Here is a 27,508-nt window from a genome sequence, read left to right on the forward strand (position 1 = left end):
AGCATAGTGAGAGAGGGGAAAGTGGTAGGAGGCAGGGAAAAGCAGCATGGGGTGAGAGAGGGGGGCCAGGGAAACCTTTTCTTTAAGTGCAATGGGGAGAGACCAGAGGGGGTTTCAAGAGAAGGAATGGCATGTCCTGGTTTGATTTTGAGGCTCTATCCCTGGGCATGTGCAGCAGATGCATTGCAGGGAGGCACTATTGTCCAGGCAAGAGATGATGGTGGCAGGGAGGCTGATCCCAGACTCCATGAGATCCATCTCTGTGGCGGTTTGTTTCTTGCAACCAAATGTGTGCTGGTTATGACCCAGGACTCCTGATGCCACACCTCATGTTTTCCCACTGTGCCCTGAGGTCATCAGTGTAATCAGCAAAACCTTCCTTCCTTTCTTTTATTCCTTGTCTATACTCCCTTTGCTCCCTCTGTGAGTCCAGCGCCCTTGTAATATCTCTCTTCTTGGGGCCCACCGTGGCCTGATGTCTGAGAAAACACCTCATGATCCCTAGTTTTCCCCTTCTTCCTTCAAAACTTACCTGTCCTGCATCCATTCTTTTGAGATGCCAGGCTGATAGATGTAATCTTGCTAGACTGGAAAGAGGTATTTCTTTCAGATATTGTTGCCATTTTTATGGTGATTTTTGTTGCCTTCAGACCAAGCAGGCATTTGCTGAACGTTTTCAGTTGCTGAGTTCTGTGCTGGGTCCTTTCATGTGTTCAGTGCCCTTTGATCCTTACAAACATCCCCCCCTCCCTTTACTCTCTTTTTACAGGTGAGGATGGAGAGGCTCAGAACCTCTGCTCCCTTTTCCTGCAATGAATTATGGGAATATAGGCATAGGTCCATGAGGAGACATAATCTTGTTTTGATGCCCCTCAAGGCTGACTTGAGAATGACATATAAATGCTTATGAAAAGTACCCTCTGGAACTTATCTGGTTTCCCTGAAAAACCAGTAGGCATTTTTAAACACAGCCAGAATCATGTCCCCTGAGGCTTTTTCTCTCTTTGCTTCCTGTGCTAGAAAGGGCTGGTGTGAGGTTCCTGGTTTTGCTGTCTGAGTGAGCAGGAATGTTCCATGTGGCTGCAGCTTTAGAAGCATCAGCCCAGGCAGGGGATATGCAGCTGACCTCCCCTGCAGCCATCACTCCTCATCTTTTCTCCAAGCCTTGTCTTCCATGTGGTTGGGGTCATGAGAGGGGCCATGGCTGAATGGGTGGCCTGAATTTCTTTCTGCTCCGTTTCTTTGCAGTTTTCTGGGTGTGGTGATGATGGTGCAAGGCTCAGTGAACTAACTATAGGCACCCAACCCAGAGGAAGAACCTTTTATCCAGGAAAAAAATGGCTGGCAAAAATGGTGCCCTTTGTCATTCATGCATTCAATCATACATTCATCCACTATTTATTTGGTGTTTATCCTGTGCCAGACCCTGTGTTGAGGACATAAGAGACATATGTGGTCCCCTATCCTCAGGAACTGATATCTGGATGTAGCCAGCAACTCTGACACTCATCTTCTGGGACAATGGTCTAGTCTAGGTCCTTCTAACCTTGCTCACAGACAGCCGCATCTGGAAGGCATAGGCTCCTTAGAGAATCCCATTCACTACTTACATGAGCCATTTATGAAACCTAAACCTGCAATTTAAGGTGGTCAGATGCCTCCCTCCCCCACACTGGGGAACACGGTGGAAGGAGACAGGCTGTTACAGTGTCTGAATTATGTGCACTGGAGGCAGAGAAGAGGAGGGTCCAGCCGTGTTGGGAAGAGTTGGGGAAAGGGTCTTGGGAGTGCAGACAGGTGCCCTGTGTTGGGCCCCAGCAAGTTCTTCTGTGTTTGGCACAAACACGGTATTCGAGGAGATATGGGATCTAACGTTGGACAGGGCAGCCTGAATCCTCACTTGGCTACGTGTAGTGTATGAGTCTGAACAAATATTTTATTCTGTCTGAACCTCAGTCTTCTCATCTGGGACGTGGAGATCAATCCTAGGATTTACTCTCCAGAAACACTATATGTATTTGGCAATATCCTACATGTAAGGAAATTAGCTGAGGTCTTAGGAAATTGCTATTATCATCCTTCATAAATTCTCAGGGCACTGCCAGGGATCAAAAAAGAGGAATCTCAGTCTGGGCTGGTGTAATCAGGGAAGTCTCCCTGAAAGAAGTGAACTTCGTATCTCAAAGCTGGGCAAAAAAAGGGATGGTGTCACTTTTGCGTCCTCCGTATCTCTAGCATCTGGCATGTAAGTCCGTCCTCAGCTTATGTTTGTTGAGTAAATAAATGAATTTTATTTACTTTGGTTAGGACTTTGACGGAGGGATAGAGTGCCTGCATTTCTGTCTTCCCCGGGACCCTGTTTATTAATGGGATCAAACTATATATACAATCTTGTAGGTTTTTTAAAAATAATATTTTATTTATTTATCCTTGAGAGACACAGAGAGAGAGAGGCAGAGACGCAGGTAGAGGGAGAAGGAGGCTCCATGCAAGGAGCCTGATGTGGGATTTGATCCCTGGTCTCCAGGATCACGCCCTGGGCTGAAGGTGGCGCTAAACCGCTGAGCTACCCAGGCTGCAGGCTTGTAGTTTTTTTTTTTTTTTAAGTATGCAGATTACACCTTTTCAGGGTTATGTCAAGGTATACCAGACCAGTGTGGCGCTGCTTCACTTCTGCTGGTATAGACTATACCACAGTTTATTCAAATAACCCTCCTATTGCTGGACATTCAGATTGTTTCCAATCTGTCATTATTGCAAGCAAGACTGTGATGCTAATTTCTGTGTATACATCTAATTATGTCCTTAGGTTAATTTCTTGAAGAGTCTAATGGGTCAGATGGTAAATGTGTATAACTGTTAAGGTTTTGGACACAGCGCTGTATCACCCTGCCAGCTAATCTGACTGCTAGTCGCTGCCGTGCAAGCCAGTCCCTCTCCATCTCTGCGCCACTCATCACTGCCTTGCCTGCTTAGCCAAATGGGATTCATGGGGAGAGCTAGCCTCTCCTTTTTCAAGCCCGCTGGGTATCTGTCGTATCATGTTAGGATTACATAAGTGTGATGTTGAGAAATCTCCTTGGAGGGAAGTTGTTCCCCCAGATGTTGGAGCAAGGACCGGAGTAGGGAGGGAGAGATGCTTGGGGCTCTGAGAGGTTGGGCACGTGGCGCACCCTCTGCCACCCACCACCCACCCACTTCCCAGGTCTCCTACAGAGATACCTTTGTTCCTCCTTCCTCTGCCGCCATGCATCACAGAAATATGTGTCTTCTCCACATTACACTTCTCATGGCTCTCTTGTGGCCACTGCCGCTCTGTTTTGTTGTTTGGAGGTCTCTTGTCTATCTCTCCCGTTGGCCAGTAGTATGGAGGGGTGGAGTCCTGCTCATTTCATAAGATCCCATAAACTAACGATGTAGATATTACTCTCATCCCATTTTACAGAGAAGGATGCTAAGACTCAGAGAGGTGAAGTGACTTGCCCAAGGTCACACAGCCAGTGAGTAGAAAAGGTGAGACTCAAAGCTAACTCCCTTTCAACCATTCTGCTAGGAGCTTGATCAATAGCTAAGCCACTAAATAAGGAGCCAGCTTTCCCTCTGCTCCCTCCCCAACACTAGCTAATAACCAAGACTTGTTGACAGATGCTGGCAGAGTTGAGGAATCTGGTTTGTTCATTTCAAGGAAAGCCAGTGGGTATTTTTGGAGGAGTGCTTTTGAAAGACCCGATAGGAAACATTTCTGCCTCTCCCGACTTCCTTCTCTCCTCCAGGCAGGGGCCTGGCATCTCTTTATTCTGGATTCATTCCTTTTCCATCATAGCTTAAAGCTACTTTTGGAATTGTAGATTCTTCTGTCAAATGTCAGCCCCCTCATCCTTTATGCCTTGATGGGCATCCAGTCGCCTGAGCTTTTTTTCTCAAGCAGTTCTTCCTCACTCTACTCTTTTCCCACTTGCCCAAATCCAACCAGCTCACATCTTACTTTTCAGGCAGGTTTTCTGGCTTCTCCCATCTTGCTCAGCCCTCACCCTGTGGCTAGCAACTCTGGCATTGTTCATCTAGGCTGATGACCTGGCCCAGGTCTTCCTAAAATTGTTCATTTTGAAGATGTGAGCCTCCTTGCCCTATTTAAACTAAATATGCGATTGCGGGTGGTCAGATTTCCCCCTGCCTGAGATTACAGTAAGATAAAGGATACAGGCATCAAACATTCTAATAATAATTCACTTATTCAGCATTGACCAGATGTCAAGTTTGTTCTGGGGCCTGAGAAGTCAGACACTACACTATGTTCTTGGAATATCCAGTGCAACGGGAGAGCTGGTCATGCAGGCGGGGCCCAGGGAGAGGGTTAGCAATATTGTAGGAGCTCAGATGAGGGACCCACATATGGGCACTCTTCAATCACTGCTAGTTATTTATTCTTTATAGACCAGAAGCAGATTCTGGAGGGGACCCGGGAGAGGGAAGATCCTGCATTCTTCCTTCATTTTCTTGCCATAAGACTTTGCTTCTGGGGACACCTGGATGGTTGAGTGGTTGAGCGTCTGCCTTCGGCTCAGGTTGTAATCCCGGGGTCCTGGGATCAAGTCCCACATCAGGCTCCCCACAGGGAGCCTGCTTCTCCCTCTGCCTATGTCTCTGCCTGTCTCTCTGTGCCTCTCATGAATAAATAAATAAAATCTTAAAAGAAATAAAAAAGACTTTGCTTCTGGATTTTCTGGAATTAACTGAAACAGCCCCCTGAGAGATGCAGTTACTTTGAGGAGGGCAGTTAGGTGAACCCAGCATACCTAGAGGACTGACCTCCGGGCAGATAATGCCATTGAGGTACCGGAAATAAAAGAGAAAAGCAAACCTCTTTTTGCTCTATATCAACTTAAGTACATTTGTATATAAGAAAACATTATGTCGCTACTGGAAATGGAAATACAATATATATCTAATGCACTGGAAAAGAAATATGTAACATTCAAACCTTAAAAATTTGTATCCACAGACCACCTCACATCTTCTTTTGTATTTCAGGCCAATGTGTATCACTCTTTGGAAAATGCATCTCATTGATAATAATTATAGTCACAGTAGCAAAAGTAATAAATGAAGATGATACCCATAGGGCCTCCTATACCCCAGGCACCATTCTCAGTGCTTTTACATATATTTGCTTGTGTGATCTTAATGACAACCACGTGAGGAGGTACAGTTATTATCCTTTTCTTTATAGATAGGGTCACTGAAGCACAGAGACCTTTAGCAATGTCCTCTGGGCCACAGTGTGTATGTAGTAGAGCCAGTTTGGAACCTAGGTAATCTTACCTTAAAATATGGCCTTTTGATAATTTCATCACCCTGTTTCTGCCAGTGTTCTTCTTCTACCACCTCTGGTAGTTTGGACCTAGTTGCTTATCTAGACTCTGTGAGGAAGACAGGGAAACTTGGTCGTGTCCATTAGCTCAATGAAATGTCTTTGCCACACAGGTGGGTAGGTGGGGGAAGGTATTGTGGTTCCATTTTATAGTCAAGGAAACTGAGGCACAGAGCATGCAGATGACATGCCCAAAGTCCCACAGCTAGTGAGTGGAAGCCAAGCATCAAGCCCAGAGCGCAGGAAGGCAAGCCCAGGCTTATTTCCTCTGACAATGCCTTCCCTGGTAACACTGAACTGACTGATTAATAAATAATACTTGTTGACTTGTCATAAAAACTTGTCTCACCAAGTCCTGCAGTGTCTTCTCTATAATTACCCTATTTTCTCCTAGGGGGCTAATGGGCTTCCCCAAGACTTTCCTCTTTCTCAGTGGTAAGGGATTTTTTAAAAGATTTTATTTATTTATTTGAAAGACAAAGCATGAGCAGGGAGGGGATGGTGGGGAAGAAGGAGAGGGAGAAGTAGACTCCTCACTGAGCAGGGAGCCAGACATGAGGCTCAATCCCAGAACCCCAAGATCATGACCTGAGTGGAAAGCAGATGCTTAACTGACTATGCCGCTGAGGCATCCCTCAGTGGGAAGGGATCTGTCAGGGAACATAGGCCAGTCTCAGGGACCCAGCAATTCTCTTTTCTTGCTCTCCTGTCTTTCTGCTCTATTTACTTGTTTTGTCTTTGACTGATTCCCAGTGATGAGCTGTGTTCCTGGAAAGCTGCCCTGTGACATTTCTTCCCTTTTGTGTTCCTGATGATAGCATTTCCCTGGAGGCTGTCAAAGAGAAGGAGAGAATGAAGGAAGTACTGTGTGCCCCTGCAGTGCCATCCAGCCAATGAGCCTAGTTGTCTGGCTGAAGCTTTGAGCTTGAGTCCTTTCTGTTGTAGGGCCTCCGTCTGTGTGCACATGTGTACAGATGCATGTGTACATGCACATACATACTGTATAGTTTAGAGCAACTTAGGTCTGATGGAAGCACCAGGTCCTCCAGTCCAGAAGAAGCTCAGTTGTGATTGCTAAGACTGATTTGCTGTGGGCTTCTTATTGTGGGTTCCTTTGGTAGACATGCCCTGTTGTTTTCCTGTGGCTGCTATAACACATAACATAAACTGAATGGCTTAGCACAACACAGATTTATAGCTCTGGAGGCCCTAAAATCAAAGTGTTGGCATGGCTATGCTCCTTTTGGAGGCCCTAGGAGAAGATCTATTTCCTTGTGTTTTCCAGCTTGGAGAGGCCACCCTCATTCCTTGGCTTGTGGCCCCTTCGTCCATCGTCAGGGCCAGCACTATAGTATCTTCATCTCTATCTCAGTCCTATAATCCAATACCACTACACCCCTCACCCTTCTCCTCCCTTTTCCCCTTGTGAGGATTTATGATTACATTGTGCCCACCCAGATAACTCAGGATAATCTCTCCATCTCAAGATCCTTAACTTCATCATATCTATAAGGTACCATTTGCCATTTAAGGCAACATATTGACCAATTCTGAGGATTAGGTTGTGGACATCTTTGGGGGCATTATTCTGCTCCATTTGCCAAGTGAAATAACATTCTTTCTGTGCCATCTCCATACCCATCTCCCTCAGGGATGGTACATCATGCTGGGTCTTAAAAGTATTTAGATTCACACCCTGAGCTTCCTCTTCTTTGTAGCTGTGTTACCTTGGGCAAGTCACCTGACCTCTCTGTGCCTAATTTCCTCATCTTTAAGATAGGTAATACTTCACTATGCTAAGTCAAGTCATGAATATCACTGAAGTGATAAAGCATGTCACTAGGTAAATAATAAACACCAAAAATAAATGGGAGAGACCATTATAATTAGGGATGCCATATAGCATAATAGTTACAAACTCAGAGGACCTCAGTCCAAATCCCAGTTCTACCACTTACTAATGAAATGGCCTCAGGCTAGTTGCTTTAGGCATTTGAGTCTCAGTGTTCTCATTTGTAAAATGGGAATATAACTATTACCATCTGAACACATAGGATTGTTGTAAGGATGAAATAATAATAAAGTGCACAGGAGTCACTCAGAACATAGTGGGTGGCTTTTGTGGTTATTACCATCACCAGCATCGGCTGTCCTCCCTGTGGGTGACTGAGAGACTTAGTGGGCTGCCTCTGGGACAGGGCAGAGCAGACAGGACAGGGCAGCTTGCTGAATCCAGAGCCTTGAGAAATCCCACCGCAGTGCTCCATCCTTGAGAGGATCAGAGTCTGGCTGGGTTGAGCCTTGAGGTGTCTGGTTTCGAGGTATCTCCTTCCTGCAGAGCTGTCAGAGCTTACAGCAGCAGTCGGTTCTTTGAACTAAGAACTCTCCAGGAGCTGCCAGGACAGAGCCAGGGGTTAGAGATAGTGACCAGGGCAGTGCAGCGGGTGAGGCAAAATCTCCAGAGAAGGTGGGGCTAGTTCCTAGATGGCATGGTCACCAGGGAAGGTGCAGAGCTCTGGTTTCAACCATATTATCATTTTTAAATTTTGCTGCAAAGCCCTGTTTCAATGAAGGCTTGGGCAGATGCCCAGTATGCAAAACACTTAAAAGCACAGCTGCTCTAGTTGAAACAGGATGTGTGTGGGGGGCAACTCAGGCCTCCTTTTCACTCTACCAGGGGCCTCTAGGGGCTTGGTTTGAGGAAGAAAACTAGCAGGGTGGCCAAAACACAGGCCTCGGATCAGACATCCCTGCAGCCCTGCCTCTGGTACTATCTAACTGTGAACTTTGGGGTGTCATTTCACATGCTGGAGGCTCAGTCTTCTCATCCGAAAATGGGACAATAAAAGCACCCACCTCAGGTACTTGTGTAAACTGGAGAGAGTGTCAAGTGCTTAGCTAACACACAGTAGGTGTGTAGGCATTTGCAGGTGGTAGCTATTTTCATTTCCTAAGGAGATCTGAATTAGAGACAGACCCTTTCAGAACATGTGCCTAATCCCAGAGGCTGTGAGGTGGGGTAGATGTTCCTTGGGACTAGGAATTAAAAGACCTGGGAAATATTGGTTCCTGATTCTACCACCAGAATCCTGTGTGACTTTAATCCCTGTCTTATTGAATCACTCTTCAAGATGTTTATGGAGGGCCTAGTCTGTGCCAGGCACTGTCCTTGGTGCTAGAGCATGGCCCTGGTACCTGAAAGGCCTAAGTTCCAGACTCAACTATGCCACTTTCTGGCTCTTTGGCTATGAGCAACTCACTGCTCCTCTCTGGTCTTCACTTTCTCCATGTGTAAAGTGAGGGGATCGAACTGTCTCAGTCCGATAATCCAACATCACCCACCCCTCACTCTCCTCCTCCCTTCTTGAAGCTCAGTTTCCTTATCTGTAAAATGGGAGTAATAGTAGTCTCCTCAAAGGGTCATGGCAAGGATTGAAGGAGCTGATACATATAAAGTTTATAGGAGAATAGCTGGTGCAGAATCAGTTTCCAATAAACGATAGCTGCCATTACCACCACCACCACCATAATCATTACCATCATCACCATGATCATGATCATGATGATCGTGAACATCTATACAGTGAAGCTCTAAATGATCACTAACACTCTGATATGTTAAGTCCTACTTTTCAAGGAGAGAATTAAGTGACAGATGTAGTATCTCACCCTGGGCCATCTGAGTAGGAAAGTTTAGAGGAGGGTCCCCAGTAGAGAGAGTTCTCCTTCAACTTTCCAGGTCTAAACAGATCTTTTTTTTTTTTTTTATTGGAGTTCAATTTGCCAACATATAGCATAACACCCAGTGCTCATTCTAAACAGATCTTGGCTTGCTTAAAGTTTCCTTTCCTTTTCCCATGGTAAGCAAGAATAGGACCCTTGAGATCTGGAACAGTGGAAGCTATGGGAATCAATTTCTCTTTGTATATTTCTCCTTTTAATGATTTTATTTTCTTGTTCAAATAGTGATTTCACTTCAGATCTTTTGAGGATGGGTCTTTGGTCAAAGCTCAGTTGTCAGACAATTTAGACCTCCCATACTCTCCCAACTTCATCTCTCTCACACCACATGCTAAAAGGTGAGGCTTGACACATACCATCCTGGATTTGCTGTCTATTCCTTTCTCCCTCTGTCAAAACATTTGAATTGTAGGAGGTTATGGATCATGGTATCCTTAGCAGCTCACAACTTTGGTGTCCTCATTGTTGCTTTTTATGTTTAGGAAAATTGGGTAGTCATATCCTCTTTACATTTGGGACTTGGAGACATTAAAATGACTTTTCCAAGGTTGTATGGGGGCCAAAACTAGCTCCCAGAAATCTGTCAAATGCTTATTCAACTAAGCCCTTTAGAAATTTACATTTGTTAAGCTTTTCATGCTCTGAATTCTGAGGCACTCAAGATACGGGTCAGAAATCTGAAGCAATGCAGGTGAAGCCAAGTCAGCTAGACTGAGTTTTGGGGGTAGAAACTACTTGGAGGCCCCCACACTGGGGTCAGACTCTTCTCAGCAGAGAGGAACAGTGAAGGTCTGGGGGCGTGTGTAGGAAAGGGGCTGTGAACTTACAGCTCCTGGCTCTGAGAGTGAGCGACAATATTAGAACAAGTGTGTGGTAGGTAGGCTGTCACTGACTTCACTGTGTGATGTCGAGAAGTCCCGTTTCCCCCCTCCCACTACTCCCCCTTCTCTGCTCTAACCATCCAATAACTTAACTTCGCTGCCTGGAGGTTGCGCTTCCCGCCCATCCCTCCGCCGCCGCATCTTAGCGCTGTCCGCGGTGCTGATCGCCAATCTCCTGATTGCCGTTTCGACCAGCGGGGATCTCTGGTGCGCCCAACCTCTCCTCCTGACCCCCCCCCCCCCGCCTCTCTTTCTCCAGGCATCTCACACATAAATCACGGGTGGGAGGCCAGCTTGGTTCCCCCTGCGCCGGGAAGCTGCTGCCCCCTCCCTTGCTCACACAGGGTTTTGCAGCAGTGGTGGCAGCTGCCACTGATTCAGGCACTGGGGAAGCAATTGATTTGTCTACTGCCAGCAGCCCGGAGTTGCCTACGCGGACGGACGACAGAGAGAAAGAGAAAGAAAGAGAGAGGAAGAGGGGTGGGGGGAGAAGACTCAGAGCAAAAACCTTCATCCATGTGGAGGGCAGTCTGAGGAAGCCTGTCCACTGACTGGTCTGAGTTTTCTCTTCTTCTGACCGTGATATTTCTTTTCGTCTTGATCCTGCATGATTTAGGGGTAGTTGGTGTGTGTGTGTGTGTGTGAGTGTGTGTGTGTGCACGCGCGCGCGTGCTAGTGCTTTGATTTTATTTTGGGAAGAGTAGGGGAATCAAATGAACAATTTTCTTTCAGGCACCTCTACTGAGCTTTCAAACCAAGTCATCGGGAGTTAGTATCTTCCCACCCCAGCAGGGAAGGGAGGAGTTGGCTCACCCATTCCCTCTGCAATCCTCTGGTGTGGAGGTAAGTGCTATTCTTCTCAATTGTGTAAATGGGCTAAGGGTATTGGAATCCCAGTTGGGATGAGGTGTGCACATGAGCTGCTTGGGATGAAAGGTAGGTAGGGGAGGGAGGGAGGTTGAAGAGCGACCACATTTATTTGCCCACATTCTGCAGTGTTTGATCGCCTAAATGGCACCCCAAAGCTAAATGAGATTTCGGCTCAGTGCCCAGGGAAGGGGTAAAATATGCTCCTGTTTTAGGCAATGCGATCAAAATTGTGGCTTCTGCCCAATTTACCCTCTCCCTTGCAGCAGAAGCTGTTGAAAGTAGCCAGCAGTTCTCCGAGTGGATTAACCCTTCGTAGGCTGGCCAGCCTGCATGGAGGGGTCTCTGGTGTTCTGATCCGTGGGTGGGCACCTTTGCCCTGGATGGGAGAGCATCACCTGAGGCCGAAAGGTTAATCCTTGTTGAGGGTCACCTAGGCACACCAGGTGAGGCTTGCATAGGAGAGGGCTAGGACTGTACCATCTTCTAGTACAGCTGAGTAATTCAATTGTAGTGATTTTTGCAAGCTTGGCTGTTCTGAGCTTCCTGAGATGGGAGAGCTGGGAACCATGGAAGGACCACATTTTGCTGGGAATGAGTGGTCAGGCAGGACATAGGGGAGCAGCCAACAGCCTCTGGAGCAGACGATGTTTTATTTTCACAGGTGGTGTAACCTGTAAGTGATTGTATGGGGGTGCATCATGGCACCAGCCTGGAGGACTCCATCCTAAGCCTGTCTCAGAGTAGGCAAAGAAGGGAACAGGGTTTGTTCTGATTCTAGGGAAAGACTCCTGTTTCTGGCTTTGGATCAGTTCCAGGGCAGACCAAACCCCACTCTAGTTTCTTTATATGAGATCCTGATGGGATAAGCCTGCACCAACCTGTTAGTGAGTGGAAAGTTGAGATTTCTTGTAGCTGAATCCAAAAGCTCACATTTAATTTTAAAACACCTTTGCTGCTAATCTGTGACCCATAAAAAAGGAGATTTCTCTTTGCTTTCTGCTTTGATTACATCTACCTTTCTAGAAATAAATGTCCTTATTTTTAGCATCCTCACTATTATCTCAGGGGCCACTTCAGTCTTCTGCACTCCCAAGGATTTCTCTGTAGGTTCTTGTTCTTGATGGTGGGAGGAATAAAACATCAGCCCAGAGACTGGCAAGCCTGAAACATAAGCAGGGCCCACTCAGTCATTTTCTCCAGTCCCAGAGCCAAGCGGGGACGCCGAAATCCCAGGGCATGTGCCTGCTCAGGTAGACCATATGAGGCAAAGGAGGTGGGCTGCATGATGATTAGTGTCAAAGACGTGTCCTCAAAACCCCACACTTTTCTCACTGGGTGACCTTGAGGAGGAAGTTGCCTTAATTTCCTCCCTGGGAAGCCTCAAGTATGAATGATTGACATGCAGAAATTTGGTTCAGATAAGGAGCCATGAGATCTGGCTGCTGGTGAAATTTAAAATTTCGAACTTTGGCATTCACTGGTCAAACTGGACAATGGCTGGGGCCCTGGAGTGGGGGGCTCTTAGGAGTTCCCTATTGTGCTAAGTGTTAACTCTTTAATTGCTGGATTATGGGGGAAGTTTGGAGAGGAACTAGGAGAGTGTCAGGGGAGCCACGGGAGCCTCAGTGCAACATCACCATCTGGTTCAGCAGTATTTCAGTGTTTTAACAACTGGCTTAACTGTGCAGAGCATGCATGTTAGCCCAGCGGAGGTAGCTGGGACTGGGTTGTTAACATGTGGGTGCTTTGAAAACATCTCCTTGCTGCTTCTCAGCCTTACTTCCTTGGGGGTGGCTAAGATCCAAAAGGCTGCCCTCCCTCCTCCCCCATCACATTTGAAATGGTGCATTGTGGTGCACCAGGGAGAGGGAAACAGAAGCTTCTGGAAAGAGACTTAGACTTGGACCAGGAGACCTGGGTTCCATCCCCAGCTCTGCCTCCCCTTTCTGGGCTTTAGTTTCCCTGAATGTGCAATAAGGCACATGGTCTAGGTGACTCCAGGGCCCCTTCTAGCTCTGTGGATCTGGGACTATGTGAGGAGTGTATGTACAGGCATACTTCTAGGACTGGTTTGTACTGTGTTTGGGAATTTATCACATGTGTCAAGGAGGCCTGTTTGGGGTGGGTTGGGATTGGGGGTTTCTTGTGAGAACTTTGCTGAGTTCCTAGAATCTTGTGCTCAGCTGGAGAGGGGTCTGCTTTATTTATGGCCTCAGATACATAGACATACAGATGTTGTAGCATTTGAAAGCTCTATAGAGACTTATCCCAGGGGTGGCAGCAAGGACCCCTTTGAGAGCCTCCACTCTGAAAAGATGCATATTCACACACACACATACACACACACACACACACACACACACACCACCTGGGGACAAGTGGACCCTCCCTAATGCTCATCTGAGCCCTTCAAGTTTAGAACCTGTGATCAAATCTGACTCCTTCGGGCAGCAGCAGGGTTGGGGCTGGGGTGGTGGGGAGCAAGAGAGGGAAGGCAACTTGTCTAAGACCACACAGTAAATCATGGCAGAGCAAGATGCACATCTGCTGTCATGGAGACAAGGCATCATCCCTTTACTCCTGGCTCAGGCAGCCCCCACTCACCCCACCCAGCTGGATTCGGAGGGAGGACATTCTGTGATGTCTCTCCAGCCTGTGCTGGTGATTGGGAAGCCTAGCTGTGGAGACAAATACGGACATTTCCTTTCTCACTGGTGGGCGAGAGGCAGCAGCCAGAGGTTTTGCAATTCTAAAAGGTGCCCTAGGAAGACTCTCACCAGCTTGCTCTGCATCTCCTCCTTTCCTACAGCTTGTATACATCCTAGCTGCCTGTCCAAGACTGTGAGTTCTTGTCAGGGTGCTCTGAGCACTTATTTGTAGGATGTGGTATTTACTCTTTATTTACCCCCACCCTGCCACCCTAAGGATCATAGAGGATCTGTGACTTTCTGATAAAGACCACCACAACATATGGTCCTATCTTCTGTTCTTTATCCCCTTTGAGTGGGGAGCTAGTCGTAAAGGCAGATGAATCAGGCTTTGATATGAAGACCATGAGAAGCAAACAGTGTGGTAGATTTCTGTTAAGTGCTGTGGCTGTAACCTGGGATAAAAATAAATCCAGGACCCAGTAGTGGTAGGCTGGAGCTGACAAGCTTAAATTATTCAGCTGCCACCCAGGATGGAGATCCTTTTGTGCTGGGACTGTGAAGGAGGCACCATAGAAATAGGCCCCTCTCCTTCCTGTTCTCACCCCTCTCTGCCTCCTTAACCAGCCATTTGAGGGACTGCAGTGTGGGACTCTGGGAGAAGCCAGACCTGAGTTCAAGTTCTACTCCAGCCCTTCCTTGCTGTGTGATGTCAGGCAAGACTCTTAACCTCTCTGAGCCTCAATTTCCTCAGTGAAGTATATTAAGGTAGTATGGCATGGTGGCTAATAGTATGGACTCTGAAAATAGCTCTCTTGGGTTTAGGTCCCTCCAGTTGGGTCATTTCACTTCTCTGAGGCTCAATTTTCCATTTGTAAAGCAAAAATACTAAAGGGATTATAAAAAATTTGAGTTAATGTTTGCAAAGTACATAGTACTGAGCCCAGGAGGAGTAAGCAACATATGTTAGCAATGGGGTTGATGTTGGTGATGGTGAGGTAACAGTGCAGTCACCCTGACTGAAACAAGATTAAGGAGAGGTAGAGGAAGGTGAATCCTGTGGGCCAGTTGTGTAGCTTTAGGGCCCAGGAGAGAGAAGACAGAGCTTGGAGACAGAAGACTTCTGGTCCCACTTATTCCTTATGTGATGTTTGTGCAGTTGCTAGTGAGGTCCCTGGGACCTCAATTTCTCCATCTGTGAAATGGGCATAATGACCTCCTTTCCTTAAAGCCTGTGAAGACCTGAGGAAGCAGGCCTTGTGAATGTGGTGGTCAGGCCCTGGAGGAAGGGATCTGGGAGGAGAAGCCCTACTGACTACTCTGTCTTTTGTTCCTCCAAATCCTTGGGAAGTTTTTGCTGAATCATTGCAAATCACCAGCTCAGAACCTGTGAATTTTTCCTAGGAGACCTGAGCTTTCCCTCACTTCCCTGCCATGGAGCTTCTGCATAGGGCTCCGGAGATGCCACAGGCCAGATCCATAAGGGCCAAGGCTGTGCATCCCAATTTTTAAAGTCAAGGTTAGCACACAGCTGTTGTTCAGCAGTGACTTGCATGGCTGCATGCATGAATAAATGAAGGAAACCTCAGTTGGTTGACTAGTGGACAGGCCAATTTGAGGAGGTGCCTTTGACCTATGGTCCAGCCAGAGGTCTGCATACAGTAGGCACTCAGTGTTTGTTGATTATGATGAGTCATTGGTGCAGAGTTTAGAAGGACTTGGCTTTCATCTCGTATCTACAACAGGCAAAGGCAAGGCCTCTCTCTCCTCCTACCAGAGAGCATCTCTGACACTTAACTTGTATACCATACATTTATTGAATACTTACAGTATGCCTGGCACCATGGTGGGTATTGGGAATAAACTGGTGACAAAGACACAATCTTTTGTGGGACTTAGATTAAGGAAATGGCTGCCTACAATATGTAAGCCTTTGGGGGGTGGTACAGAGAGAGGGTTTCCTGGGCCACCCTCTTTAGGGTGTTTTCACTCAGTTCAGTGACATCTGAAAGTCCATTGTTAAAGCTTCGTTTGTTTTGTTTGTCTTAAGGCTTTGCTCTTGGCCAAAGAGCAGATGCTTGGGATGGGATAACACATCTAGCCTTATTAGTCATTTACACTTTACTGAGGGGGAGTTGGAAAATCCCTTCCAGAAAGTGAGGGGAGAGCTTTTTTGGAGTGGGGATGGAGTCTGCACACACTGAACTTGCAGGTAAAAGAAGGGACAAAAGACAGCAAAGGCACATGTTTCTGGATTTACCTTCTGCTGGGGGTAGAAAGCTCTCGATGTCTAAGAGAATCCAAGACAGATTCCAGGGGTGTGCCTTCGACCCACTCCATCAGAAGCTCTGAGTGCAGGGCCTTGAGACAGTGTTTGCACAAGCCTCCACTGCTATAGACAAAGGAGTGTTTTTGAAATGCAGAATACTTTATAGGGGTTAGTTATAACAGGTCTAGGTGTGTTGCAACCCGTGGACTTTCTCCCAGGGTTCTCTCCACTGCTGCTCACCATTTCCCAAGGGGCTGAGCAGGGTAAGATCCAGGACTGTTGCCTCCCTAGCACCCAACCACTTACTCTCTGCCACCGAATCCCTGTTTCCCACAGGAGCACGAGCTTGATCTAGCAGTGTTGACCCCATTCCCTGCAACTTCTGAGCACCCAGGGATGGGGGGCACTTCTTTCTCAGGCAGGATCTAGGGACTTAGGTTTTTGGATGGCTCAGTGGCGAGGCAGCGGTGATCAGTCTGCTCTCTAGCCTGGCCAGGCCTTTGGGATTTGAGAGAACGGAGCTGGTTCTCAGCCCGATTTGCTTTCCTTTGGGGCCAGGGAAATGTGGGCTGCAGCTCCACCAAGGCACTGTGCTGCCGTATGCAATGTCACCGTGGTTTCCTCGAAGTAATTGTCTTGCTGTCATTAGTTTTAATGACATAACGCACGCTTATATCTCATTGTAATGGAGCCGTGTCAGACTCTGGCTTAGTAATCCAGTTAGTGAGCAAGATAACATGCCTCAGGAAGCTGGGGGTTTTGCCCACCCCTTTGCAATTAATCAACAAGAGGAAAACCATCTGACAGCATCACAATGATGTGTGGTTTGGGAAGGGTTTATTTAGAGAAGAGAGGGGGGAAAGTCTCCTCATCTCTCAATATAATCTGAGTGAGTTCATTCAGTTGCCTTTTTCTTTCTGTTTTTCTTCCTTTCTTTCCTTTTTTTCCTCTTTAATGCACCTACACAATGACAAGCAACGACTTGTGAATGGAAGCAGCTCTCAGTAGAGAACAGATTATGTAAGCGGGTTCCAGTGCCAGCCGCTGACGGCGGGGCGGCGTTCTGGGGCTGCTGGGAGGAGAAATGATTTCTCAAAGTTTATCGGGAGGCCTTCCATGCGAGATGCTGCCAAAAAAGCATCTGTGTGGTCCATTCTGGCCCTCAGCCTTCCACTTGTGCCCATCCCCCTCTACCTGTCAGCTTTTTCCTTTGTCACTCTAGCGCCACTGTGTCCCCAAATTTTTTTCTCTCTGGATCTCTTTCCTCTTTTCACCACCTCTGTCCCCTTGTCCATTTCTGCTACCCTTCTAAAATCCTCTGTCTCCTCTCTCCTGTGTCCCTGCCCATCTCTGCCCCTCTTTTTTTCTCACTCTCTTGCTGTCCTCCTCTCCTTACTCCTGCCCTGCCCCATCCCATCTTTCTCTTATCTATGTCGATACACTGTGTGGCTTGTGAAGGGAAAGCACTTGTGAGCCCCCGAGACCCCAAGTAGGGTGATCAACAGTCCCAGTTTGCCTAGGACAGAGGATTCTTGGCATGCTGGGCTCTCCGTGTGCTCAAACTAGAAAAGATTTGGGCAAACCAGGGTGAGTTGAGGTCATCTTAGCTCTATGTCAAATGCTTGGAATTTTGAAGAGTTCTCCCAAGACCAGAGACGTGGCTTTCTGGGGGAGTTACCTGCTCTCCTACTCAGGGGGAAGGACACAGTGGTCTCTGAAGCACCCACCCTGCACCACACAGCATCCTCCGCATGACTGGAGAGTAGAGACTGCCTGGGTCTGCAGAGGCCAGTGGTCAGTCAAGGGCAGGGGGTTGACTCCCTCCTCCCTCCCTACCCCGTTCCCCCGGCAAGGCTGACCACCCAGCTAGTTATTTGTTCATTTGTCACAAGAGGGGATCCGGTGAAAGATTGCAGATGGTTCTGTGCCAGACATCCTCACACTTGAGCCTTTGTCAGAATTCTCTGAAGGGTGGTTAAGTCAGACTTTCTGATTCTAGTGGAACTTAGAACCACATATCATTTCCAACGATGTAATTGCTGCCCGCTCCAGGGACCCCACTTTGAGAAGCACTGCTTTTGGCCAATTCATTCCCAAATATTTATCATTCACTACCATGTGCCAGGCACTGCTGTAGTCATTGGGGATTCAGTGGTGAACGAGACAGAGTTCTCTACCCTCCTAGAGCTTACAAAGGCAGTGAATAAATAAACACATCAATAAAATGATTTTAGGAAACCATAGGACATGATAGAAGAAGACAAGTGGTAGGTAGGGGGAAGAGAGCTAATTTAGTTACATATAGATTTAAAAAAAAAAAAGGGTAACCAGGGGAAACTTTCAGGGATGGCAATGTTTGGATTGAAAGTTGAGATTCTAGAAAGAACCAAAACAATCCAGGCTGAGAGAACAGAAGTACAGAGGCAGAGACAACTGTGGTGTCTTGAAGGAATAGCAAGAAGACCAGTGTAAGTGGCAGGAGGGGAAGGTGAGGGGAGCGAGGTGGGCTGGGGGCTGAGGGCTAAGGGCCAAGTCATGCAGGACTCCAGTGCAGACAAGGAGTCTGGATTTGATTTTATGCCAGGGGAGGGTTCTCATCAGGAAAGTGAAATGATCTAATTTACAGTCTTGGTCATGATCACTTTGGTTAGTGGAGAAAGGACTGCAGGCGGCAATGGTGGAAGCTGGGAAACCAGAGATTGGGGGACTAGTGATGGGGCCAGGTGGTGGCAAGGAAGAAGGTGGTCAGATTTTTGTGGACTTTGCAGGATCACAGATAGGTCTTATGGAGGGATCGGATGTGGGGGTGTGGGAGGAGTCAGGGCCCATTCCCAGGGAGACAGGACCTGTTATTGTCATTAATGCAGCAGATCTGAATCTGGGGATGTGGAGAGGGACCTTGACTGCAACCAGGGACCAGTGGCTTAAGAAGCAAGAGCAACGGCATATGCCAAGTGAGGGGGGTGCCTTTTAGGGAGATTGCAAATGCTCCTTCTATGCTTGCTAAAATGCACCATCCCTCTCTCCCCAGAGGGAAAGGCAGCAGCTCAGGATTTTTTCTTTCATGAGCAGTGGCTGGATTAATCTGCCAGTGCTAAGCAACATACTGGAAGTGGCTTCTGCTGCTGCCATGTCAGGCAGGGACATGGCCAAGTATTTCCCCCAAAGGTCTGGAGTTGGGGGGCTTGTGGGAAGGGCTGCTAGGCAGGATGGAAGACACGAGTTCCTGGCATTTGAAGCATTCTCTCTGATTGTCAGAGACCTCCATGTTGTTCACCCAAGCTGGCTAGCCCTGGCCAGAGGAAGTCATCAGCATTGGCACGTCCCAGAAGCCAAAAGCAAGATGTCCCCACCCCTAGAGGGGACATGTAAGGTGCAGACCAATAACACACTTCCTTTGCCTCTCAGAAAGAGACCTGCTGCCATTTCTTTAGATTTGTTTTTTTCTGCCCCCCACCCCTGCCCTCCTTGGGAGGGTTTATCTGGCTGGGACAGGCATATGAATTCTCTGTGTCTTATCTCCAGAGGGGTCTGGGTGCATGACCTCTTCTGAACAACACGTGCCTCTTTGGAGATGAATCCCCAGGGAGAAATAAATAGCGCTCCCATGCTGGTGGCCAGGAGGGGGCTTTGCTCCTGGGATTATAGTGTGAGGAAAGCTGGCCTCATTTGTAGCCTCTCAGTTTTCCACTGAGAACTCATCTGCTTCGTAAATAAATTTTTGTTCTGGCACAGGTGCTGACAATGAAGTTTTTTCCTCATTTCCTAGGACAAGACCACCCTTGAACCCTAAAGATTTCCTTCTCAAATTTTCATTATTTAATCTCCTTATCCTCATAGGCCATTCCTCTCTCCTCGCAGGCAACCCGTCTATCCCATTGAACGGACATCTCTTTTGTTTGTAAATGCACCTTCAAAATATGTACTTCTAACTTATATGAATGGTATATATAAACCTCCTTGTTGCTCACTTGTTTTTTCACTCAGCACCGTGTTTTTAAGATCCTTCCATATTGCAAAACATGCATCTAATCTTTTGCTTCTGATTGTTGCTATATTCCCAGGCATTAACACCCACACATTTTACCCATTCTCTTATGTTAGCCTCCTTCCAGGTCCCTGGAATATATCTGGGACTTTCCTGTACTAACCAGCTGGGGTTTCAGGACACAGAGACTTATTTTAATAGAGATTTAATAGTCACTGGGGAGGTGCGGCAAAATGCTTCACTGTTTATCCTTTGATTGCTTGCTCAACAAACACTGAGCACCCACTCATGATGCCCCATGGGTATGGAGAGGGAGGCAGTGGTCAAATCGGTAGGGTTTGGAGCCAGGCAGATGTGTGTTTGGATCAGATTGTAATACCCACTGGCTGTGTGACCTTTGACAAAGTGACTTTGCCCCTCTGAGCTTTAGTTTCTTCCTCTGTAAAATGGGGAGAATGATAGTATTCATTGGATAAGGTCGTTGGAAGTAAAGCGAGAGGATGCATGCCATTGCTTTGTGTGATGAAACTTTTTTTAGTTGGCACCCTGCTGAGGGAGTGGATAAGTAGATATTTATTCCCCTCCATGTTCTGCTGGATCTCCCCTGTGTGGATGTGTGTTGGGGAGCAGAGTCCTGGCTGAGGCCACCCTGTTGAGTAGTTATTTCTCCATCTATGTGGAGAGCCCCTGGTCCCATTCCAGAGTCAGCCACATCAACTGCCTCTGTGTAGCCTCCAAGACTGGGGTTTCTCCTCTAACACTGACATGGCTTCTGGAAATCGACTGGTGGTAGCAGACAGCCTCGTGTTGGTCCTGAACACACTCAGAGGGTAAAATACCATAGAAGTTGGTAGTGAAGTCTTCAAGTGGCCAGAAGACCAAAGGCCCCCCCCCCCCCCCCCCACACACACACACATAGGCCCTGGGACTGAACAGAATCCTGCTCTGGAAAATTTTCCCTCTGGTTGTCATGGCAGCAGGTGTGGGATGGGAGTCTTCATCCTGGGGAGGCACCACAGGTCTGAGATTTCTGGTTGACACAGACTGTAGAGTGGCCTAAGTCTCTACTGCAGGGGGATCTCTGATGCAGGGGGGTGTCCCTGCCTGCTTGTAGCATTTCACCATCCTCTTGCTAAAAAGACCAGTGAACTAAGAGTATCCAGCTGGGTTCAAATCCTGGCTGTGCCACCCAGGGGTGGTGCTCCAGAGCTGCACCTTCACACAGGAAGCAAATGAATTGGCTCTTGTCCACAAAGTCACAGAGCAGTGACAGGGGGCTCGACCTTGTGCTTTGCACGTATATAAGTGATCTCTTCTAATCCTTGCAGGGCATGTGAAGGAGGCGTTGCTTTCATGCCCATTTTGCAGACCAGACTTCTGAAGCTAGAGAGGACAGAGAGGTCTCAGTTCCCCAAATTCACACTGCCGGTCAAGGGTAGATTCAGGACTCAAACCCAGATCTTTTGGACACCAAAGTCAATACAGAATTTTCCTAGCGAAGAAAGGAACTTCCCAGGGCCTCATTCTTCTGTTCTGTAAAATGAGATAACCAGTCACCACTTATTGTTAGGAGTTGTCATGAAGATTGAGCAGCTTAGAATTTCTTTCTTTAATATGAAGCTCTGCAGCAATGGATTCTGTAGTCTTCAGTTCCTCCTGGCTTGGATTTGAGATCTTTTTTTTTTTATTTTTTTTTTATTTTTTTTTATTGGTGTTCAATTTACTAACATACAGAATAACACCCAGTGCCCGTCACCCATTCACTCCCACCCCCCGCCCTCCTCCCCTTCTACCACCCCTAGTTCGTTTCCCAGAGTTAGCAGTCTTTATGTTCTGTCTCCCTTTCTGATATTTCCCACACATTAAGCATGAATGTTATTCCGATGAAGGACAGGAGGGCACTGATCAGCGATTAGAAGCACAGGCACTGCCTCCACATTGCAATTCGGGCTGTGCAACTTGCCAGCCTGTGACCTTGGGCAAGTTACTTGGCCTCTCTGGACTCCGTTTCCTCCCCTGTGAGATGGGAATAATAATGGCGCCTTCCTCACAGGGGTGCTGTGAGGACCCTTTGAGGTAATACATATCCGAAGTGCCCAGAACAGTGCCCAGAATGTGTATACGCAACTGCATAAACGCCAGCTGCTTACTGTTACACAGAACTCTTTTTTTTAAAAAAGTTACTTCTAGAGTCAGTGTTTGTTTTTTTTTTTTTTAAGTAACCTCCCAAAAAGGAGGGTTGCACTTACGGATTCCATTTACAGATGAAAGAGGTAAGCTCCTTGGGAGGTAAACCGATTTTCCAGAGAAAGGTTTAGTCCCCTTGGGGAGACAGTGGCCAAATCACAGAGCTCCAAAGCATAGCGGGTCCACCAGGCCAATGACAGAGCACAAATCTGACAGAAAGTGACAAAATGGGGCACCTGGGTGGCTCAGCCAGTTGAACATCTGCCTTAGGCTCAAGTGGTGATCCCAAGGTCCTGGGATCGAGTCCCACATCAGGAGTCCCCTGCTCTGCGGGGAGCGTGCTTCTCACTCTGTCTCTGCCTCTTTCTCTCTCTCTCTCTCATGAATAAATAAATAAATAAATAAATAAATAAATAAATAAATAAAATCTTTTTTTAAAAAGTGACAAATGACAGTCACAGAGACTGGAGAAAAGCAGATGGTTAATTCAGTGGCTTCAGGATCCTTCCCAATGGGTGCCAGCAGCTAGAGCCACCAGTACCTCCAGCACTTAGTGATTCCCACAAAATGTTTTGCCAGACATAAGTAATAATCTATTAGGAACTGGAAGAAAGAAAGCAAAAACTACTAGGGATGTAGATGAAATGATCGAATGTCCATTTATAATATTTGCTTCATTAATTGTATTACACACATACTTAAAATCACATATTATATAAAACAATCAATCAATAAAACCTTTTTTCTGCTGCTGATATGTATTGAAAAAATAATTAAACCAGAAAAGTAAGGAAAGTTTTATGATTTTAACAAAATTTATCTACTGTAACTACCCTTCACCTTTTGGATTTGACTGGTGGTTGAGTAGTTGAGAACTTACTTGAACTATTTTGTTATGTAAAATAAATTGAGAGAGAGAATGATAGGCGCTTGACAGTGTGAAAAACAATTTGGATAGAAGAGGAATTTCTGCTTTCTGAAGAATATTTGGTTGGGAGGAACCTTACCTTCTGTTTGGTCATTTATAACATTTGCCAGGCACGGTGCTCAGTGCTGGGATATAGTAGAAAATAATTTCGATTTGGTCCTCTCTCTGGAGGAGGTAAACCTATATCAGTAATCATGCATGTGGATATTATATATATAATTAAAAACTGAGACAAGAGTTCCAAAGAGGTCTATGAGGGAGCATCACAAGGAAATCTGACCTAATCTGGGAGGGCTCCCCTGAGGCAGTGACATTTGACCAGAGAGCTGAAGGATGAATAGGCGTTCACTGAGTAAAGCAAAGAAAAAAGGACAATTATGGCAGCAAGAACAGCATGTGAAAGGCTTCAAGGATCTGAATGAAGGCCAGTTGAGCAAGGTTGAGGGGGGGGAGCCCAGTGTGAGATGAGTTGGTGGTAACTGCAGGGCCATGGTGTGGCATCTTGTCTTTATTCTGAGAGCAGTTCTGAGAAAAATTCTGTTTTTACAAGCAGATGACCTGATCTGATCTGTTTTGTAAAAGCCTCCTTAGCTGCAGCACAGGATTTGCATCCAGAGGAGGTCTTGGAGAAATTTGATGAATACTCTACACTGACACACAGACAGCTTTGTGTATTGGCCGAGCCCCCTGTGCCCCACCCTCTTTACAGCACTGAACCACGCCCCCCTCTCTGAAGGCGGAGAGGGCAGTGCAATCCCAACCAGGGAGAGAATTTGTTTTGCGGTGAATCACAGAGTGGGGCTCCTCCCTGAAAATCTGGAGAGAGATGGGGTAGGGATAATTGTCAGTCCACCTGGGTTTAAATCCAGCTCTGCTGCTGTGTGACTTTGAGCAAGTTATTAAACCACCCTACATGTCCGTTTCCTCATTTGGAAAATGGGGATAGTGATAACATTGACCTCATTGGATTTTGGGGGGAGATTTAATGAGCCAATATATACAGTCTTTGTTTGGAACACACATGGCACATGAGATATGCTCAATAAACATTAGTTATTACCATCTTTATGGTGATGATCATGATGAGGATAATGAAATCTCGGAGCTCAACATTGTAGAAGGGGCCTCGTTAATCCTTTCTACCCTCTCCTCTGTCCACTGCCTCACCTTCTGTAGGCCTTTCCTCCAACATCACCTTCTCAGAGAGGCCTTTTCTGATTGTCTTAGTTAAAATTGCAACCTCGTGCCAGAATCCTACCTCCTCCTTGTCTGCTGCTCCATATTTCTCCTTAGCACTTAGCACCATGTGACACACTATCTTACTATATTACTTATTTCTTTGGTGCATGGTCTATCTCCCCAGCTCCAACAGAACAGGAATATTTGGCTGTTTTAGTTACCCCTGTCCACTAAGCGCACTGTATCCCACAGCATCCGGCACACAGTAGGTGCTCAGTAAGTATTTGCTGGATGACTGAACGCTGACTGTGTCCATCTGATGCTTTTTGCTCTTGTTCAAAACCTGATCCACTACCCAGGCTATTCTAATTCACCTAATGGTTCACTGAACAGCAAGAGCAGAGGCAGAAAATAAATAAATAAAATAAAATAAAATATAAAATATAAAATAAAATAAATCCCCAAGCCCTGGAAGGGGTGGGAGAGGGATGGGGAAGGTGTTGAGGCACCAGAGGTTTTGGTGATAAAAAAGTGAAGGTCTTTTATGAAACCAGCTCAGCACCCTGATCTTTTTAACCTGATTAATCACATTAAGACTTTGTCAATATCCGCATTCCCTCGGCCCTGGCCATGGCAGCTGGTGGAAACAGACTTATTCAATATTTAAGAAGACCTGCATTGCAGGCAAAGGGTTTGGGCCGCGTGCAGGGGAACAAACAGCTAATGCTCAGGAACCGTCTCTTCAGGATTGCTTTTAAAAGGAGAGAAACAAGAGGAGGAGAAGCCCCAAAGCCCTCAGCCTCCCTAGGCCTTCCCAGATTTCTGGTGACATTGACCAGCACACCCCAGATTTATTTGCTCCCACTCAGGGTGAGAGCATTGCCCGCAGAAAGGAGACAGTGAGCCAGGAAACTTCAGTTTCACGGGTCCACTTTTTTCTAGCGTTGTGTAAAGTGGTGGTTTGCAGAGTGCAGTCCCCAGACCAGCAGCATCAGCGTCGCCCAGAACTTATTAGAAATGCAAACTCTTGGGCTCTGTCCCAGACCTCCTAAAACAGAAGCTCCTGGGGCTGGCAAGCAGGCATCAGTATGTTTTCAGGAGTCCTCCAGGGGACTGAGGCGCCACCATGTTTAAGGTGTCCCCAGGAGGGACAGGGACCCGAAGAGGGTGTGGAGAGGGACATGTGGTTACAAGCTGGTGGGTCCCTGTCCTGGCTGCACATTATAATCACCAGGAGGATTTTCAAAAAGTATAATGCCAGTACCCACCACGAGTTTCCTCTTTTGGTGGTTTGGTCGGGATCCTGGAATTAACATTTTTGTTCGTTTTTAATTTGTATATAGTTTTATGTCATATTTTATTTTAATTCCCATATGCAGGAATTAGCATTTTCCACTGCCCCCCAATCCCTGATTCTAGGGTGCAGCCAGGGATTTTCTAAGGCAGCCCGCCTGTTTACCACCATTGTGCCTTTGACAAGTCCCCTTACCCGTACTAGTCTGGCACCCGTAAAGTGGGGCCATATCTTCCCATCTTATGTGACTTGCAAAGCAGTTACGAAGCTTGAGGGGGATGCTCTCATGTGTGTGAAATCTTTGTAGAGATCAAAGTGCTGTGCAAATGGCAGAGCTGACGAGGGTCTCCCAGGATGTGTCAGAGTGCCTTTCGCAGTTCTTACCCACTTCCATCTGGCTAATCCGGCATCCTTGCTCATCATCCTGGGGAGCTGGACCCCAGGAAGCTCACCACCTGGGTATTTTAAAGAGCACCAAAGCTCATCAGTTTGAAGATGAACACCTGGGAGTTGACATGAGGCGCTGAAGGTGGAAGAAACCAGAAGAGAAGAGTATTAAGTTCAAACCTTACAGGCTGTGCCTGGCAACCAGGACTTCATGCTAGAATTGACTTTTTTTTTCTTTTTCTGAAATGAGAGCTACCAGTTACCAAGCATTTAGTATGGGCCAGCACCGTGCTGGGAACTTGGCATGCCTCATTTCATCAATCAGCTCTGAGAAGAAGGAACATTTGTAATCCCCATTTTCCAGATATGGGAAATGAGGTACAGAGAGGCCAGGGAACATGCCCAGGGTTCCAGGCTAGCAAGGGACTGAGCCAGGACAGTGCCAGTGAAGTGTCTGTGTTTAGCCACTCCCTGTCTTATGGGTTCCTTAGCCGAACACAGGTTGGTTTCCTAGGAAGGGTAATGATTGAGGAGAGGTTCTGAGGATGTTTCCAGAAGCACCAGGTGAAGTGGCTGTTGGAGGGGCTGAGTGTCACCTCCTCCTCATGCCTCTAGATTCAGACCCTGGCTTCAGTTTTCCCAGGATCAGTTGGCTTTCCAGGAGCTTGGTCTTCTGTGTCCCTAGGTCCCATGAAGGCTTGTTAGGGGACACTTTTGTTTCCTTTCTTGATTTTCATACGAAAGTCTGTTCACTCAAACCAGACCAAAAACAGATAGCTGCAAGGCCTCCACTCATCTTTCAGACAGAAATGACCTTCATGCATCCCTTTCTTTCCTCAAGTTTCTTTTCTCAAAAAGAGCTAAAAATCAGGGCCAAGGGGACACACTTGTCCTCCACTTTGAAAGACGAGGATCTTCGTATTCCCTCAAATCAGCCCTCATCAGTGACCCGGTTTATTGTAGAAACTGAGCTGGCAGCCTGGTTGGAGAGGAACCCACTGGCAACTGCCCCCAGCTCGCTTGCAAACTTTTTGCCTCAGAGTGTGCGCCGTGGACACTAGAGGTTGCAAAGACACTTAGAAACCCATTTGCTCCCAGCCCTCGTTCATTATCCGATCAGACTCCAGAAAAGCTAGACAGTGCTAGACAGAATGTGCTAGACAATTCCTGTAAGTTTTCCATCCCTGGCGAATCCCCAAACCAATGTGTTCACCACTGGCTGGTTTCCATTCTACCAGTTCACCTCGTTCTGCTCCAGAAAGGTGAATGGTTGGATGAACGGGGTTTGAAATGCACCTTGGGCGTCTCGTGGGAGAAGTTGGCCAGGAGACAAGCCATAATGACAGTACTTTGTAGGTCCTTGGCACTTTTCCTCCCAAATTGGCTCTTTACATCAATTATCTCGTTATCTACCCCTTGCCTCAACCACATTCTAAAAAAATAAAACAGAAAACAGATCAAACTACTAAGTGTTTGCCCCACTTGATAGTCCCTATCATAGAAGGAAAAGTGGAAATGTAGAAGCACTTGCTGATTAGTCTAGTATATTATATATATAAACATCCACATATTCAGAAGATATATGACATATTGTTACACATTATGCATATAATGTACTAATGTATACACACACACACACACACACACATACATATTCATATGAGAGAGAGAGAAAGTGGATTCACATTATTTGGAGTAGTTACATTCTACAAAGTCACCATGATCACTGAATTAGCAAATACTGAATCATTGCTCCTGAGGGAAA

At 46.8% G+C, this 27,508-nt stretch overlaps 1 protein-coding gene across 7 annotated transcripts in view; it reads left to right on the forward strand.

Moving 5' to 3' along the window:
- RPH3A (rabphilin 3A) overlaps positions 1-27,508 on the forward strand; it is a 267,775-nt gene that overhangs the window by 156,506 nt on the left and 83,761 nt on the right. For 2 of the 7 annotated variants that reach the window (XM_077875706.1, XM_077875713.1), the window contains exons 1-2: positions 10,240-10,547; positions 10,726-10,836. The gene's annotated coding sequence lies outside the window, so the exon portion shown is untranslated. Of the gene's footprint in view, positions 1-10,052; positions 10,201-10,239; positions 10,548-10,587; positions 10,612-10,725; positions 10,837-10,901; positions 10,930-27,508 lie in introns of those variants that run through there. The other 5 variants (XM_077875711.1, XM_077875709.1, XM_077875707.1 and 2 more) reach the window with 4 other exon arrangements.

Source organism: Canis aureus, chromosome 27, assembly GCF_053574225.1.
Source record: "Canis aureus isolate CA01 chromosome 27, VMU_Caureus_v.1.0, whole genome shotgun sequence".
NCBI classification, from domain to species: Eukaryota; Metazoa; Chordata; class Mammalia; order Carnivora; family Canidae; genus Canis; species Canis aureus.